Source organism: Cryptomeria japonica, chromosome 5, assembly GCF_030272615.1.
Source record: "Cryptomeria japonica chromosome 5, Sugi_1.0, whole genome shotgun sequence".
In the NCBI taxonomy this organism is placed as follows: Eukaryota; Viridiplantae; Streptophyta; class Pinopsida; order Cupressales; family Cupressaceae; genus Cryptomeria; species Cryptomeria japonica.
Genome location: NC_081409.1, coordinates 789,748,757 through 789,762,302, shown reverse-complemented (window position 1 = coordinate 789,762,302; position 13,546 = coordinate 789,748,757).

Sequence of the window (13,546 nt, the reverse complement as noted above, 5' to 3'; positions counted from 1 at the left end):
ACCTTGATCCATAGTCTAGAGGAGAAATTTAGCACCCCATTCGCGTTTTAGGAGAGAAAATGAAGAAAAAAAAAGTAAAAATGCGCTATTCTTGAGAAAATAAGACCGAGATATTTTTAAAAACATTTTTTGACAGGCACCGCATATGTGTCTCTTGGGATTATTAGCATATACACGCTTATTTTCCTATAAGTAGCATGTATGCACTCATTTTCCTAGAGGTAGCATGTACGCACTCATTTTCCTAAATGCAGTGCGTACGCGCTCCTTCTCTATTCTTGGGAACAACAAACCTAAGCGTGCACATGGTGAATTCAAATTTTAGAACCACATATGCATTGCCTGCTTTCCCATGTTTTTTTTGGGTGGTGTCCACTTTTCTGACCACTAGCTTTGTGCACATACCCAAGAGAATGAGAGATGGGAAAATAGATAGGTCAAGAGCATAGGAGAGACAAAGAGCATGAGATAAAGAGATAGCAAGTGAATGATGATATAATCCCACTGGTTACTAAAATTTGTATGTCTGAAAAATTATAATATCTCCTAAAATCTAGAATCTGCATTATGGCTCCTAGAGATTTGAAACCACTCTTAAACATCTTTACAATATATACATAAAATATAACTTAAAGTATAAGTTTTAAGTTATATTTTATGTATATATCTTACTGAAAAAATTAAGAGAATGATAAAGAAAGTGTCATCTATGTTCAGGTTCCTTATCTAACTTAAAGTAAGCATAATGTGTACATGGTTATCTTGCTGAACATAACTTGTACACAATTTTATTTTTAAAAACACAATCATATTTTTACTATTATTTTAGACACAATTGCATTTTTGTTTCAAAAAATTCATATGCATTTAAATTTAAAGAACTTGTATGCATTTTGCCTTGTACTTAGGCTTGGGAGGCTTTTTTCCCTCCTTTTTACATGTTTTCTACTTTGAATCTAGTTTCTCAACTTCATTGTCATAAGATTTACACAGTATGAAGTGGGTATTTCTAAATTTTCCACCATAATTTCACCCATCTTCTAAGACTTATAACCATATAATTTTTAAAAAATTTGAGCAACATTAACATATTAATCTTGAATTTCTTTTACCAATGTTTCCATAGTTCTCAGAGCAATATGTGTACCATTTTTTTAATAGCTTTTGATCTACTTATGAATTTTTTTTTAAAATTATATATTATTGTAGTGCATTTGATTCTTTAACTTCTTTAAAAAAAAAATGCATTTTCAATTATTTTGGTGCAAGTTATGCTTCGTGCACGAATAGGTAGCTGATTTTTTAGGATGTGCCTATTTCAAAAAATCATAAAAGAAAATACTCAACAAAAAAATACAAAACTTCTAGTGCTCACTCTTAGTTATCTTTCTGCCAAATTATTTGTCATAATACTAAATCTAACTATGACCTTTCTGATGTGCACGTCAAACACTATGTTAAGTTTTGTAAGAAAAAGTGAGAAGCTATTTTTCATGTGTGAAGGATTTGAGCCCTTTAATCTTATCCAATTTTGGAAAAAATAGTAGTTTAGAAACTAGATTCAAAGTACTACAATATTTTTTCTTTGACTATCTTCATATTTCGACTGGACAAGTTCGAAATTGCTACTCCAAGTTCAGGTTTAGCTGATTTCCGAAAAAAGGTGTCCACTTGTACCCCCCTTTTTGCACACTGTCTTGGTGCACTTACTCTTACAACTCCCTGTCCACCTTGGAGGGGTCCATCCTCCTTGATCAATCCCAAGAGTATGGAAGGTAGGTCATCCATTCTACATCTTGGCCCACGAACATAGAAGGTTAGTTGTCCATTCCATCTTTGGGTGTTATACTTGGTAAGAGTGTGAGAGCGAGGCCATCCTCTTAACTCTTATGAGCCTGGAAGTGGGGCCACCCTTCCTATTTGCAAAAAAAATCTTTAAATTCAAAACTAATTGCTTAAGGAGATTTCTATAATATCCTTGATTTCTTGATTTATTTTTATCATCATTTCTTAAAGGATTGATGAGTGTATGCTTAAATGGTACTTAAATAAATTGATGCTTTAATGATTGATATTTGAAAGATTTGTTGATAGAGTGGTTGATACTTGAACAATTGATGTTTGAAATATTGATATTAGATTGATTGAATTGATGGAAGAATTAATTCTTGGTTTGTTTTCTTGATTCCTTTATTCTCAATTGATGATCAATAGATTTTCTTTGATTGGATATATTGGTGAATGATGATACAATGAATGGTAAATTCATAGAGTGATGAGTGATGATGAGTGTCGATTTTATGTGTTGGTGAGTGATGATTGATAAGTGATCCTTGAATGCGTGGAATAATTTCTCCTTTATTCTTTATTGGTGAAAGGGTCACCACCTTTGATAAGAATCGAGTCACCACCCTTTATTGCTACCTTTTTCTTTTGACAATAATAAATTATTTTCCAAATTGATCTCTCTTCCATGTCCTCCTCAATTGAAACCTTCTTCCCTTTATATCTTCCAATCTAAGGCAGAAGTCACACCTATTCATTATACCTACCATTTACAATAGTCTCAACCTTTCATAATTCATGCGTTCAAAAGAGTACAACCTTTCATGATTTCTGCCTTTTAAAATAGTCACTTCTTTATTTTCTTCCATTCCTTTCTATTAATCCTTGTTTCAAATGCTCCATTGTTTTTTCTTCCTTTAGTTATATATCTCCTCCCAAGGAAATTATCTCCCTTTTATATCTTATTCTTGAGGGAGTCACAACCTTTCATTTCATGCCTTCCATTCATTAAACCTTTTATATATATATATATATATATATTGCATTCCCTTTTCAAAAAGGGGACACTACATTATACATAATGCCTTGCTACTTCAAGTTCAATAGATGCCTTAGTATCATCATACCCCAACCGTACTTTGAGACTTGATCCCTAATACTCTATACATATCGTTGCAGCACAATAGGGATTTCTTTTGATAGGATCAAATGAGCCAATATTAGAAGTGACTAGGACTCAAACTCCAATTTTGATGCAAACAAAGATCATGTAGCAATAGAATATCTAGTTTCTATGTTGCTTTTCAACATTTTTTCCTTGAATTTGTAATTGTTGCAATTGAACCTTTTTTACATATGTACAATACATTGTCAACCCTCATATGAATTCTCAATCAACTCTGACATTATGTAATATGGTCATATAATGAATGCATTCTTTGAATAATTTAAACTTCCTATATATTAAAAAAATTCCCTTTTCTAATTGACTCCCCCGAAAAAAGGCCCCTTTTGTCCTAACATTTCAAAAACCTATTCCCATGTCTCCTACTATCCCTATCCTAGAAGCACCATGGACATAGTACTAAATGCTGACTATGCCAACATTTAATGCATTTTAAGACATAAATATAGTTTGATTTTAGTTAGCAATCACATGATTTATTAAGAAAATCAGATATGCCGTGATTTTCGTGATGACATTGGCAAAATACAATGATATGGGTGTTGATTCAAGACTATGTTCTAATAGAGTACTCAAAAGCTAGTAGGTCACCTTGTTGGCCATAACTCTCTGATTGGACTGGAAAAACTAAATTTAAAAGAAATAGGAAATCTTATAGTAGGTACAACATGATGGAGAAGCACAGAAATCTATTAGACAAAGTTCAAATCTAAGAACCAACCCTCAAAGGCCCAAAATTTAAAAATAATTAAAATCCCATAGATTACTAAAAACCAAAACTTTCTACCTTGATAGTTTCACCTCACAACAAGTCCTATCATTGCAATGCAGTATTATATGTCTTTATGAGTTCATTCCCTTTGCTTTGATTCATTGCTTTTATAAGACATTAAGTTTTGCAATTTAGTGTGCCATGCACCAGGTTGCCAATTAAATCCAAATCATATAGTATGACATCTGCAGGTTCAAGTAGGTTTAGTTGACTATTGTTAAACCATCACTGATTACCGACATCACCACTTTATATTAAGCCCTCACAATGTATGTTGACTACTGTCTTTGACTGTGTTAATTGATATTTAACTGTTTTAAATGCCTATAAATGACAATAAAACTTGTCAAGTTATTAACTGAAATGAGTAGAGGTTCATCCATATATGCTCTGAAGCTGCTCTTAACTGTGACAAAGACTGAATTGCCTTTCTGCAAATTAATCTGCTACTGTGGTATTTCACTGTCCAAAATGGACCTCCTTGTGAAGATGGATAATACTCTATTTCAAGGCTTTCTTGATTTCTCACTAAATTGATATTTTTTATTAGTTGAGACTTGTCAGGTATACGGATTGATTTGGAGTTCCAAATTAGTGATGTTAAATTGTGATGGGCATCACAAAATCTGAATGGGTGGGGGGTTTCTTTTGCCTCACCTTTAAATTGTCCTCGATATTTGACAAATTCGTTATAGCGTTGTTTTCTTCTTCCTCCATGTGCAGGCATTCCAGAAAGGAACAATTTGTAACAGGAAGACAAGGCAGCTTTATTGCTCAACATCCAAAGCCCCCTCCATCTCAATACTCTTATTGCTCAACATTGAGCTTGAAAATAATATTCCCCATACATCAACAAAAAGTCAATAAATTACGGCTAATGTTCAATTGAGTAATGTAGTAATCATTTTAAACTTTAATATATTAAGTGATTTTGACAAATCTTCAAGCGAATTACAATGGAAGACATGTTCAGTATAAAGTTGAGGATCTCGGAATTGGATTGTATCACTGAAATTGTAACATACTTTTCAATTATATTGCTTCTTCCTCCACCACATTATTGATATTCATGGTCAGATTTAAAGAAAAATGTCGGATCAAATTACCATTACAATCTTTGGTAGCTCCATTAGTCCCTGCCTTGCTAGAATTAACAATTCAAAATTCCTTGAAACAACTGAAATTCAATAGTAGTAGTAGAAAGAAGACTACTTACAACACATATTATTTACTATAAAATTAACTTAATACCAAATAAGAATATAACTTACACCAATCATGAAGTTGGGCAGCTAGAACCACAAAAAAAATAATGAATTAATTTTGAATTGATTGATTACAAATAACAGCAAGGGGTGATTTTAAAAGACTTCATAATCTCAAATTACAATTGATTAAAATAATCTAATCTAAACTAAACTTATTGGTTGTCATGCAAGATGCATTACACTTATTCTTGCATTACACTTAACTAGGCAAAATTTATTAAAACTGGGCGAGACAAAAATAACAGATCGTGCCATTCTAAAATAGAATTTAAAACTTGAAAATAGGACTACCCTAAAATTAGCAACAACCATTACAAAAAGCCTTTAAGCTAGACTTCAAAGCTACATTCTCAACTGTCCGTTCAAATTCTAGGATACATGAAACAATGTCATTTATCCAACATACTCCCCCTTATGCTGTGTAGGAGTTCCAAAAACTGAGCTTTTTCTATTACCTTGATAAAAATATCTTCAAGTTGTTCTTGAGTGTTGATATATAACAATGAGTTTATTTTATTGGGCTGACAAAATTCCCTTGATTGAACAGTGGTTCTAAAATCTTCATTTGGTATCAGACTGATTCCTGAATATTCAAAGTCAATTTGTCCTATCTCACTCTAAGTATATTCAAATCCGTGTGTTTCTTTCTAAGAGGGAGGTTGGTTGCGTGATGGGGCTATTTTGTTTATATATTTCTAAATGGAATTTATGTAAAGGATATTGTTATAAATGTTTATTGCTTCTTTTAAGGTTTGAAGTTCCTTTTGAGTTTTGTCATGGCACTATTGAGGATGAAACTTGAATTGATGAAAAAGAATAGGTGGAAAGTAGCAGGAATTAAATAGGAGAAAAATATTGATGAGAACAAGTTATGAATAGAAAATCATTTCATACAAAGATAAGTAAATGTTACAAATGACATGAAAACTAAAATGGACATGGAGTAACAGGCAAGAATGGAAACCCAAGGTATGAAGGAACTGAGATGGAAGACAAAATATAGAACTGAATGAAGGAATAGGACACTAAGGAACAACATAGTGGACAGGCATACCAAAAAATAAATAAAATATATAGTTTTTGTGAATGAAATGTCTATTCTTAAAAAAAAAAAATACATAATTGATACTTTAAATATAACTAGTTACAGGAATATAGTAGTAGAGTATAAAAAGTAACTAAACACAATTTACATAAGGAAACAAAGAAAGCAAGAGGACGTACACCTAATTGGCTAGACCTTGAGCCATAAGAAACAATACAAATAGAAAATAGCCTTGTGATGGCAAAAGCCTTCAAAAAAAACTATGGAGCTAATGAAGATCAAAAGGGAGACCAACATTTGTCATATCTTTTTCAATCACCCAAAAAGGCCTGAGCAGTATTTCAGAATGCTCATAGTTGCACAGCGACGCATCTTTAAACCCTTGGATCACTTCTTGGGTACCAAGACACGTTTCTCCTACTAGAAACTCATCAAAGAAATCCTTGCTTGCAAGAGATGCCTTGTCAATGTTTACTTAATTTTTCATTAAAAAAAAAAACAAAAAAACCTACATTTGGACTAGTTCTTATATGAAAAGAAAAGAAAATGAAACGACATTTCTGACTTTCAAGCATAATCTCTTTGACTCTTTGACATCTGTGTCTTTAAACTTTTACCCTTGTTCTTACTTTGAGCGTTCAATGTTGTGATATTTTCACTTTTAATATACCAAATTTATATATTATTAAATTATATTAAAAAAATGACATCTCCAGGTGCCTATCTCCTATTTTTCAGAAATAGACATACTGATACCAATCTCTCATGTCTTGGCAACCATGGAAAAAAGAAATATGTGCATATGTTCTTTTGTCTAAGTAACCGAAGTTGCAAGAAAAGGTTTGCATGTTTTTGTGCATGGTAGTAATTTAGTTATGTGACTCTTTGAAATCAAAATAAAATGTGTGCATCTATGAATTTTATCTATTACAAAAACTCTAACATCTCTACTACTGCATTCATAGGAGGGTCATATATTTGTTCTTTTAATGCAAAAAGTCTTCACAATTGTTTGTATGTATCAAGTAGAGTTTCCAAAATGTGATCTACTATAGTTTATTGCATAAGACTCAATGCATATTAACTTGTAGTATCATTGAGATCTATGTTGGTAGGAGACTAACCTATCCTAAGGTTGATATACTCATAATAGGTTTTGTTAGGATTTGATAAGGCCAACCTACATAAGAAGATGATAAATTCACCATGGTGTTATGAATATTCTTGTGCATAAATACATGGCTTGTACACCATTTACATATTACAAATTGATCATTATTTTTTGTGTAGCATCTTAGTTGATACTTGACACCAACAATTATCTGTCACATCTTTCCATAGATTCTTGTGTGCAGTTATCCATGGATCATTGAACCTTATTCTAAATTCGAACATGATTTGAAAGTTGAGTAAAAACTGCCTAAACTTTAATTGAATTTCTTGAAAGGCTCCAATAGGCATGCACCATTATTAGAGAGACTAAGATTGCAATCACACTTCCTAGAGTTTCTTATACAAAGAGGAAGAATTTTGCTAGCTTTCTCTACCTTGGACCTACATATGAAGTTCTTGCAATTTAGTTGTAACTGAACTAGGTACTCTCTTTAAAATAAGACTAATATATTTATCACTAAAAGTATGTAATGTTATCAAATGTACCACTAATGTTCCGCCACAAGTGGGTGGAGTAAGATGAATGTTCCGCCACAAGTGGGTGGAGTAAGATGAGTCCAATATCATGGAATGAAGGCAATGGGTGAAAAATTACCATTCTGGAAGGGGACAGAGGATTAGCACATCTACGAGGTCTAGTGTCACGATTCAGAATAACTAGTGAACTTTTGCAAAGTTCTTCTGAGGTTAAAACTCCGGTGGGATGGAATCTCGGCCTAGCCAGGTGTAAGGGAGGCTTGGCAGAGATTGAGATAAGTCGGGATGAGACTGCTGTCTGAACATAGCAGAGTTGTTTAAAGAGGCCTTGGAAAGAGGCCTTGGAAGGAGTAAGATGGTTAGAGTAATCTCCTTTATCAATTTGACCGTATCCCTTGGAAGGGGATTCATTGACAATAGCTTGACAAGAGTGACACTTTGGCCTATTAAACTGTCGTATACTTGAAAGTTATTGTAGGAAACCTTGTATGGAGCTTTTCTTTCCTAAAATGCTGGTGGCTTTGGTGTGGTGCACTTATTTTATAGTTTTGGTTAGCAGCCCTGAGCTTCTCCTCAAGCTAGAGCTCATCCCATCAACAACATGTCTTATGCAGTTGTTGCACTTGGATGAGCTACCATGAGTCCCTTTGGGTATCACGTGAGTTGATGAAGTGGTAGAGGGCTTGGGTGGAATCTTTAACCATGGAAGATTTAGGTGGCATCAAAGGCATAAAAAAATGGTCTCCACTACTCCAGGATTCATATACAGAGAGGCAGTCTTCCCCGTTGCTGTAGCAATCAAAATCCTCCAAAGCAAGTTTCATCATCATTGTGTAAGTGAAGATGACTGTCGTCGTAAAAGTAGATGGGAAATATAAGGGTGACATAACCCTTCCGTATGAATAAAAGCACCTGTCCACTAGGTTGAAATCTCTTCTTTTCATTTTTGGGTTGTTAATGTTGTACTTGGCCCCTAATATCTTGGCTGGTGTTTATACTTTATACTATTTCAGCCTGGCTGTTGATTGTATAGGTATTTTCTTTTCACTTGCAATCATCTTTGTTGAGAGTGTCACTTAATAATCCCTCTGCAAAGACAGGGCAAGCAGCTTAAAACCCTGTTGCAGACAACTAAAGGGCAATAACATGCTGGCTCATCAAATTGTAGGTAGCATTTTGATAGAGAACTTAACATCTGAGAAGAATACAACTTAATTAAATTTAACTGATATGACGAAATCATGATTCTGTTCAGATTATCTAACATAAAATGTTCACAATCTGAAAGAAAGGACGCAAAAAAACACAAGAATTATCAAAAACAAATTGTGCCCTGATCTGAAATTTTTGCGTATAAAACCACTACTAAGTTGAACTTAAAACCCGAACCTATCAATCCCAATATCCATCACAAATTTCTCTAAAATCCAGCGAAGACTAACAGACATTAAGAAAACTCTGGCCACAGTTACCGAAAAGGATTAATGATAAACTAAGATAAAATGTAACTTAAAACTAAAAACAATGAAACCCAATACCCATCACCAATTTCTCTAATAACCCAAAATTTCAAGGAAGCCAGATTGATAAAAAACAGAAAATCTCAGGAGTTACGATAGTTCATCAGCAAAAAAATTAGAGTGCTACAAGTTTTGCAAATCAAAGAAATTCATTCTTCATCTTGTTTATCATCATCTGAGCTCTAAGACCACGACACCAAAATGCGCTTCAGAAAAACCCTCAAAAGATACCAAGGAGAAGAGACAACGCAATAATTCCACGCTTTGATGGTATCTTTTAAGTCCTTGCCAATATTCACAAACAAGAACAATGTTAAAATAGGGTTATAATAGTTAAAAGATCTTTTCAAGCTAAGATTGACTTTGGTGTATTTCAAGGATGGATAAATCATATATTTTCTCTTTTATTGTAAATTTTTATTAAATTTATTAAATTTTCTTCTTTATCATAAGTAAATTCCATCATATTCTATTTACATGATGGATTCATGAATGAGGCATTGTAAGGAAGCAAAGGTGTGCGGAAACACTTCCTACGCTAATCTTGAGAGGACGATTTTGCAAATTTCAACTTAACTATCACAGAGATCACAAGAAGCAAATAGAGTAGAAATAAAAACAAGAAACACATAACATAGTGATTATCATGGGGAAAACCCATACGGGTGAAAAACCCCACACTCTAAAACCGGCATAGTATATTAACAAATCAACAAGAGATTTCAATACACTTGCAATGCAAGTTCTTATAAGAGCATCACCTCAACTCAAGCTTAGAGAGACTTCACTAGCAACCTTCTAGCACCCAGTCTTGCAAACCAAACTACATCATACAAACTCCTCTCCAAGCCCTCATTATATAGAAATTTTACAACCTGGAAACCATTTGTGGTTTTACAATACCATGGGCAAAACCTCCATGACATGTGTTGCTCACCCTTGACATTTGTTTTTCCAAGATAAGAAAACCAGGTTAAAAGTAGTTACTCACGTCCAAACTCTTATCCCCTATTTTTGACCCTCATAACCAACATGAAATGTGTCATATAATCTCTAAAAATGGCCCTCCTATTTTATACTATGGACAAGGCATCTTTTAACAACTCTTATACCTTTTTCCAAGGCACCGACACATGGGAAACCTCCCAACTACATTTGGAACAATTTACCAAAAATTGTAAGGTTGAGACACATGTATCTCAACATTCTCCCACTTGTCGAATACCTTGCAAGAGTCAGGGGATCCATATTACCATGGACTCAACAGTCAGGGGCCAAGAGGCCCATAGACTCTGAACACCATCTGAACTTCTCTGTGCTCAAGAGCTTAGTTAATGAATCAGCAACATTCACCAAAGTTTCTACCTTGTCTAGCTTCACCCTGCCATCCTCAACCATATCTCTCACAAAATGATATTGTACATCAATGTGTTTGGTCTTGGCATGAAAAGTTGGGTTCTTCGCTAGGTAGATTGCACTCTGACTGTCACTATAAATTGTCACTGCACCCTGTTTAAACTCTATATCTCAACACAATCTCTTAAGCCAAATGGCTTCTTTGCAGGCATGAGTAGCTGCCATATACTCTGCCTCTATAGTGGACAAAGCAACCATAGCTTGTCGCTTGCTCATCCAGCTAATTGCACCATCAAATAATGTAAACACATATGCACTGTTGGATCTTCTTCTATCAACATCACCAACCTAGTCTGAATCCACATAGCCTCTTATATCCAAGAAATGTTCATTTTCTGTTCCATGAAAACATATAGAGTACTCTGAGGTACCCCGCAAGTATCTAAAAACTCTTTTTACTATATCCCAATGTGCTTTTCCTGGATTAGACATGTAATGGGAATGTACTCCCACTGCTTGGGCAATATCTGGTCTTGTACAAACCATAGCATACATCAAACTTCCAATAGCACTTTGGTATGGTACTCGACTCATCTCTTCCATCTCCAATGCGGATGTAGGACACTGTGAACTAGAAAGCTTTGTTCCCATTGTAACAAGAACACTCAATGGTCTAGAATCTTGCATATTAAATCTTCTCAAAATTGTACCAACATACTTACTCTGGCCTAGCCAAAGCTTTTTGTTTTGTCTATCTCTTACAATCTCCATTCCCAGAATGTGCCTTGCTGCACCAAGATCTTTCATATCAAATTTTGCCAAGAGTTGAGATTTTAATTCTGCAATCAAACCTTTTCCTTTCCCAATAAACAACATGTCATCAATATACAAGGAAATAACCAAGAAATGATCACCATCAGATTTGAAATATATACAGTGATTAGATTTAGACTGCACAAACCCCAAACTCAATACATATGTATCAAACTTCTAATACCACATCCTAGGACTTTGTTGTAAACCATACAAGGATTTCTTCACCTTACAAACCAAATTACTTTTACCTTTTACCACATAGTTCTCTAGCTGTGTCATATAAATTTTTTCCTCCAAATCTCCATGAAGGAAAGCAATTTTTACATCCATTTGTTCGACCTCTAGATCATAAGCTGCTGCAATAGAAAGTAAGAAATAAATGGATGTCATTTTGGCTACAGGAGAAAAAATCTCACCATAATCTACTCCCTCAACCTAGGAGTAACCTTTTGCAACCAAACGTTCTTTGTACTTCTATATTCTTCCATCTGAACCTATCTTCCTTTTGAACACCCATTTGCAACCAACAGGCTTTCATCTTTTAGGCAATGGTACAAGGTCCCATGTGTCATTCTTCTTAAGAGCTGCCATCTCTTCATCCATGGCAATTTTCTAGGACTCTGAATCATTCATACCAAGAGCCTCTTCTACAGATTTTGGTTCATCAATATTAGCATTCAAAGCAAATATGCATCTCCAATCATCAGGAGAATATCCATACCTTTCAGGTGGTTTTCTTTGTCTAGTAGACCTTCGAACAAGTTCAAGTTCAGGTTCTTCTTCTTCCTCTGATGATTCAGAACTCGTAGGGCTCTCATCAACTCCCTATCTTTCTAAGGACCTTGATTCAACTTGTTCAGGTGTAGTAGGCAGTTGAATCACATCTTTCTTTTCTTCTTTTTGTTCTGGCTGCACTGTAATAGAAGAAGACTTAGTTTCTCTAAAAATAACACTTCTGGAATAAAATACCTTTTGTGCAATAGGATCTCAAAGCTTGTATCCTTTCACACTATAACTATATCCAATGAATATACATTTAACAACTTTGTTAACCAATTTTGTCTGCTTCTCCTTTGGCACATGAGCATATGCCTCACAACCAAAAACTCTCAGATGACTAAGTGAAGGCTTGTGGCCCGACCACACTTCCATTGGTGTTTTATCAACAAGAGCTGATGTAGGAGACCTGTTTATTAGGTAGCAGGCAGTGGCTATAGCTTTAGCCCAGAACTTTTGTTCTAGGCCAGCACCACTTAGCATACTCCTAGCCTTCTCCATCAAGGTCCTGTTCATTCTTTCTACAACTCCATTCTGTTGTGGAGAATATGGAGTTGTCTTTTGTCTCTTAATAACACAATCTTTACAAAATGTGTCAAAATCATTGGAGCAATATTCACCACCATTATCTGTCCTTAAACATTTTATCTTCTTTCCAGTCTGCAACTCAACCATTGCTTTAAATTCTTTGAAACAACTAAAAACTTCAGCTTTACTCTTAAGAAAATAAACCAATGTTCTTCTACTAAAATCATCATTGAAAGAAACATAATAAACTGATTTACCAATAGAAGAAATATCAACTAGACCAAATACATCTGAATGGATTAGATCCAAAACACTTGAAGACTTATAAGAACTGGAGTAAAATTGAATGTGGTTTTGTTTTCCATAAATACAATGCTCACAAAAATCAAATTCAAGATTGCAATCATTCAACCCATTAACAAGGTTCTTATTTTTCAACGTTCGCAAACCCTTCTCACCTATGTGACCAAGTCTCAGGTACCACAATATTGTCTTCTCTACAGGAAACTTGGATTCGGTAGACAGAGCACCCTTGGGTACCCAAAAACTATGACCATCTGCTGAAAGAGACACCCTCTCCTTTTCCAACATAGTCTTTATCACATTCTTATCAGAAGTGCTATTGCACTCAACTGTGCATGCATCAAGCTAGTACAATGTACCCATTTTGCTTCCTCTTGCTATTACCATAGCACCTCTCACCATTTTCACACCTGCTTCAAAAAACTGTACATGCACACCCGCATCTATTAGTTTGCTAACAGATAACAAATTTCTTGCTAGTCCCGGGATATGCAAGACACCATCAAATCTTCTAGTTCTACCATCAGAAAATTTAACATG